Raw genomic sequence first — 6613 nt, 5'->3', positions numbered from 1 at the left:
CAGGCTACTATACCCAGCAAAACTCTCAATTACCATAGATGGAGAAGACAAGATATTCCATGACAAAAACAAATTTACACAATATCTTTCTAGAAATCCAGCCCTACAAAGGATAATAGATGGAAAATATCAACATGAGGAGCAAAACTATACCCTAGAAGAAGCAAGAAAGTAATCTTTCAACAAATCCACATAAACCTAATTCCACCTCTTACAACAAAAACAACAGGAAGTAACAATTACTTTTTCTTAACACCTTAATATGAAAATTAATATTACCACTATATCCTAATCAATTGAAATCCAAACATATGAGGAATTAGAAGTTTACTGACTGCCATCCAATAGTCTCTCTAATTTGGTAATTGAAAAAATAGGCCCAATATTATACAATCCATATACACTTTCACCTTGTTTGTTCGTGACAATATCTTGCTGTATACAACATAATGGTCTTGAGATCTTGCTTCTCCTATCTCAGATTTTCTATTAGTAGTATTGTTTATTTCATGTTTTTATACTATATTATGGTTTTCAGAACTGCTTACATATTATAAAAGTATTTATATACCCAAAAGAAATGTAGACTTTTAAATTGTGAGTGGGTTTGTAAAAGAACAACAAAGAGTAAGACTGAATGCTTTGCTTGACGTTTGAAACTCTTGCATCAAGTTACCACAGTAAGAGCCAAGATTTTAAGCTCTACTAAATATAAAATAAAGAAACAAATAAAAACACTTTATATATTTATGTTCAATTAAGAAAATAATAGTAGTGATGTATTATTTTGAAATATACAGGTAATATGTTTAGAGTTATTTAAAACTTATATTGAGAAAAACATGTATTCTCAATATTGCTATGGACAAGCATCCACATAGTACTGTTAAATTGATTGTTGTTTTATATGAAACAACTTTTATAATACTAATTTTTATTGTTATAATATTTTATAAATTTTAAAGAATATGACAAAAAAGATATTGTAGGTATTGAAGGGGGTCTCTGGGAGGAGTTGGGGTACAAAAAGAAAACAAGAATGTGATTTAATTCTATTTACTTAAAATATGTTTCTTAAATGTTAACAAATTCAGATAAATTGAAATCATGTAACTTTTCTCATTATAATGCAATAAAACTTAAAAAAAAAGAAAAGAAAACTGTATCTTCCCCATCTGTATCCTAACAGAAACCATCAATTGAGGAGAGCTACATCTCAAGAACTTATTTTTCTACATACAACTGATCTTTTTGATGTATACTAATCTATTTTCTCTATCAAATTCCCTTTTTCTACATATTTAACTAAAATCACTGAGTCCTTCATATCTGGTTTCTATCATATAGTTTACTATGTTCATGTTTAATCCATGAAGTAGCATGTTACAGCATTTCTTGTTATGACTAATTAAGCCATATTTGTGTGTCTATTTTGTAGTTTATGGATATTTTGTTTGGTTTGAGTTTTCGTAATCATGAATATGTAATCAACATTGTAGCCACATTTCTGTGGTCGGTTGGTTCATGTTGGTTGATTTTGTTTGTTTTGTTTGTTTGTCAGTATTGTCAGAGTATTAGAGTCCTACTCTATGTTTCTAAGTCATCTAACTTCTTGTTTCTGGCCATCCAGGTATTACCATGGCTTGGGCCTCAGGTTAGACTAGTCACTCGTTGGCTACTCTTCCAAGTTCTGAGCAGCCATTGTCTCAGCATATATTGGGGACAGGACAGGTATGTTTGGAAAGCTTTTTGTCTGGTTGGTTGTCCCATCCCACCACTGGGAGCCTTGCCAGGTTGTCAAAGATGACGAATACAACATCTGTATCTTTCCTTAGTAGGAACCTTCACTAGGGCCACCCTTATAGGCTCCAGGAAGTTTCCGTGGCATTAGATTTCCACATCTCCTCCAAAATGCCCCTCCTAGTCCAGCCTCCTCTGCCTAGTCCAGTCTCTCCTTCATTGTCTCTTCGTCCCTCACCTGATCCCTCCTATTCCAATCCCCATCTACTACCACTTCACCAGAAAATAAAAAAACTATGGTATGCTTATACAATGGAGTGTTACTCAGCTGTTAGAAAAAAAAATGGACATCATGAAATTTGCAGACCAACAGATGGAAGTAGAAAAAAAGCACCCTTAATTAGGTAGCCCAGGCCCAGAAAGATAACCTTATAGATGGATATTAGCTGTTTAAATAGAGGACTGTACTAAAGTCTACAGACCCAGAGAGACTAATTAACAAGGAGGGCACCAGTGGAGATGCACAGATATCCTTGAGAAGGAGAAATTGAAGATATAGGGGTTATTTTTTACTTGAATACAGGTACCTATGGAGACCAGAAGAGGGTGTTGGATACCCTGGTGCTTGAGTTTTAAGTGTTTGTGAGCTGACTGATCTGTCTTCTTGGAACTTAGCTCAGGCCCTCTAAACTCAGATCCTTTACCAAAACACTGTACTTACCTACTGAGGAATCATCTTTACAACCATTTCACCCTGGGTAGGGGTTCCATGTGTCTAAATGGCCTGGAATTCAAACAGTAATCTAAGCTGGCTGGTTAATATGCCACTAATAGTTGCTTTTTCCTGTTTCTCTAGAGCTATGTTACAAAGTGACATCAGCATATCTGACTTCTGCATATGGGTTCTGTGGATCTAACTCAGGTCTTAATGTTTGTGTAGCAACCACTTTATCTATAGAGTTATCTTACTAGCCCGCATATATTGTTGTAAAATATTTATAACTTTGCTCTTTTTTGTAGATCTTAGATCCACTTTCACTGAATTTTGTACACTTTATAAAATATGGGTACAATTATAGCCATTGCTTTTAGCCCTACAGAATGAACTTGGTATCCTTATTAAAAATGTGACTGACCAAAAATAAGGGTTATTTCTTTAGTTACAATTATATCTATCCTATATTATTGATGATTTTAGTTTAAAAATTAAGTGAACATCTATCATTTCTTATGTATCAAAATTATCTTTTTAATTCAAAGCCAAATCCATCTCAAAATAAGTATTATGATTACCTTTCCAGTTTCTAAGAGTCCAACTACTACTAGAGATTACATTGGATTTATAGACCAATTTGCAAGTATAAATTACCATATAAAGAATGTTGATTGTTCTGTCTCATATGCTTCAATATTTATGACTTCTTACTACCAAATTAAATATAATACACAATCTTGTAGGTTTTTATTAACAATTTATGAGTATATTATATAAAACTCCATCTTGAGTATTGCATTAATTAATTATAACTTTATTGTTTTATCAATGAAATTATTTTCTTAATTTTGTCATTAGCTCTAGTATATAGACCACAATTCAATTGTTGAATTTTCATTCCATATTATTTACTTTTTCATCCCTATTACTAATTTTCCCATCCATTTTGCTGATGTTTTCTGTTACACTGCTGACTTTCCTCTTCAAGTTCAGCATTGGATTTATATTTGCAATATTTTTGAAGTTAGTGCTCAGTTTTACTAGTGAACTATTGAAATCTTCATCTACATTCTTAATTTTTTTAACTATTTATGGTTCTTTCTGAATTTCACATCATGCACACCATTCCCACTCATCACCACATCACTTTGTACATGCCCTCCACCCTTGTAAATTCCTTTTCAAAACTAAAAGGAGAAAAAATAATGAAAAATCTTGTTGTGGAAGCTGTAATGTGTCACAGTGTATCCTAGTATACCCTTTGTCCATACTTCTTTGCTTGCAGATGTTCATTGCAATGAGTCATTGGTCTGGCTCAAGGTCTGGCTTCTGCTATAGTATCAATACTGAATCATCATTGGGAGTCCTCTTGCGTATCCTGTTGTTGTCCTGTGCTATGGGGATCCTACAGCTTTGGATCTGTAGGACTGGTTCCTACATGTGTTCCAGCAGTTCCTCAACAGGGTATATTTCAGCATGGGCCACCTAAAAGCCTTGGAACTGGGCTTGGGTGGTAACTGAGCTGGTTGTCCTGCCAGCTATCCTTGCACCAACACCACCAGGGCCAGCGCTCTAGAACTGCCTCAGCTATCTTATTCAATGCTGCAGCAAATGAGGAGCAGAGCCAGCTCTCTCACCTTCATGCCCTCATGCCAGGGTTACCCATACCCATAACAGTAGAGCCAGTTCTATTTTGCTGCCTAAGAGAAATGCATGCCCTGTTCTCTCAAGTGTTGCTGCAGGCAAGGGGCTGAGCCAGCTACCTTGTTCTCATGAAATCCTAGGTTAGCTTTCCTGACTGCTGCTCATGCAAAGAATCCAGGAGAGTACATTTTACCTCTGAACTCAGTAAGTGAATAGTTGTTATTATTTTTTGTTTTGTTTTGTTTGGTTTGGTTTGGGGGAGTTTTAGGTGTTGCCTATTGTTTTTAACATGTGTTAGATTTCTTTGTGGAAAGATATTGTGTAAATTTGGTTTTCTCATGGAATATCTTGGTTTCTCTATGTATGGTAATTGAGAGTTTTGCTGGGTATAGTAGCCTGGGCTGGTATTTGTGTTCTCTTAGGGTCTGTATGACATCTGTCCAGGATCTTCTAGCTTTCATGGTCTCTGGTGAGAAGTCTGATAGGTCTGCCTTTATATGTTACTTGACCTTTTTTACCCTTACTACTTTTAATATTCTTTCTTTGTTTTGTACATTTCATGTTTTAACTATTATGTGACAGGAGGAGTTTCTTTTCTGGTCCTCTATTTGGAGTTCTGTAGACTTCTCGTATGTTCATGGGCATCTTTTTCTTTAGGTTAAGGAAGCTTTTTTCTATAATTTTGTTGAAGATATTTACTGGCCCTTTAAGTTAGGAATCTTCACTCTCTTCTAAACTTATTATCCTTAGGTTTGATTTTCTCTTTGTGTCCTGGATTTCCTGGATGTTTTGGGTTAGGAGCTTTCTGCATTTTGAATATTTTTTTATTGTTGTATCAGTGTTTTCTAAGGAATCTTCTGCACCTGAGATTCTCTCTTCTATCTCTTGTATTCTGTTGGTGATGCTTGCATCTATGACTTCTGATCTCTTTCCTAGGTTTTTTCTCTGGGGTTGTCTCCTTTTGTGATTTCCTTATTGCTTCTATTTACAGTTATAAATTCTGGATTTTTTTTCAATTCCTTCACCTGTTTTGTTGTGTTTTCCTGTAATTCTTCAATGGATTTTTGTGTTTCCTTTTTAAGGGATTCTACTCGTTCACCCATGTTCTCATGTATTTCTTTAAGGAAGTTATTTATGTCCTTCTTAAAGTCCTCTATCATCATTATAAAGTGTGATTTTAATTCAGAGTCTTGCTTTTCCGGTGTGTTGTGATATCTAGGGCTTGCTCTGGTGGGAGAACTGGGTTCTGATGATGCCTTGCTTTCTGTTGCTTATGTTCTTTTCCTTGCCATCTGGTTATCTTTGGTGTTAGCTAGTCTTTCTGTCTCTGACTGTGGCTTGTCCCTCCTTCAAGCCTGTGTGTCAGTGCTCCTGGGAGATCAGTTCTCACCAGGAGGAATTTGGGTATGGAGACCTGTGGTGGACTCCCTCCCCACAGCCCGGACAGTAAAACAGCAACTACTTGGGCCCCAGGGCTGCGGCTGCCCACCTGTTGAGCGATACCTGGTTCCAGTTACATTCAAAAGCTCAACCCCCACAGAGTAACAAGGAAGTCACTGATTGGACTGTTACATTGACGTATTTTGGGGGAAGGGTTTTTGGCCCAGGTAATATATCTATTGGGAGAACAAAGGATTATTATTAAAGAACCAGATGGCTGAGCAGTAATGTCTCCCATCTAATTTTTACCCTTCCATGTGGGTAGGTATGTCTGTGTCCACTCTATCCTATCTCTAACTCTCTCTAGCAGCTGCTCTCCTTTCTAACTTCATTTTTCCAGGTTACCCACTGTTTAATGTTACTGCAGGACAGTAACAACCTGTGGCAGAAGGTCAGCTCAGGGGTGCAGATGGAAACCAAAAGGATCCTGTCCCCAGCTGTTCCTTGGTTACTGTGTCCTGATGGCTCTAGGTGGGTCCCTTTTGGGCCAGCATTTTGAACAGAAGTGGTGATCTTACCTGTGCTCACAGGAGTGTTGGCATTCTTTTCTGGCAGTATTTGGGTATGGAGAGCTGTGGCACATGGTTAGTTTAGGGTGCAGTTGGAAACTGGAAGGATCCTGTCCCAGGCTGCTCTTTGATTCTTGTGTCCTGAGGGTTCTAGGTGGGTTCTTCTGAGCAGAAGTGGTGGTCTTACCTGCTCTCCAGGTTTGTCCATACTCCTGGGAGGTTAGCTCTCTCCCAGCAGTATTTGGGTATGAAGCTCTGTGGCACAGGATCAGCTCCCGGCACTATGGTTATGTTGAGTTTCTTTGGTGCATGGAAAAACACAGGATACATAAAATAAAAAGAACAATAAACAAAAAAGGGGGAAGTTTATGGAATAATGATTAAAGGTATGAATAAAATTAAATTTGTTCCTTATTCTCAATAATGGTACTAAAAGTAATAAAATATAAAAATATTGCTAAGTTAGTAAGACTCCCTTGGGGTTATCTCTGAATTGTGTTGGGACACTGAAAAGAAGCAACGGCAATTAAATCTATATAGGTGGAAAATAGATCTTTGTAATTCC

At 36.7% G+C, this 6613-nt stretch overlaps 1 pseudogene; it reads right to left on the bottom strand.

Annotated features, from left to right (window-relative positions):
* The window catches only part of LOC116091068, a 23739-nt pseudogene extending 17483 nt beyond the window's left edge, over positions 1-6256 (bottom strand).
* Between the last annotated feature and the right edge of the window lie 357 nt (positions 6257-6613).

The sequence above is a fragment of the Mastomys coucha genome, chromosome X (genome assembly GCF_008632895.1).
Source record: "Mastomys coucha isolate ucsf_1 chromosome X, UCSF_Mcou_1, whole genome shotgun sequence".
Taxonomy (NCBI): Eukaryota; Metazoa; Chordata; class Mammalia; order Rodentia; family Muridae; genus Mastomys; species Mastomys coucha.
Note: the sequence above shows the minus strand (reverse complement) of the source record. Positions and strands in the feature narration are given on the sequence as shown.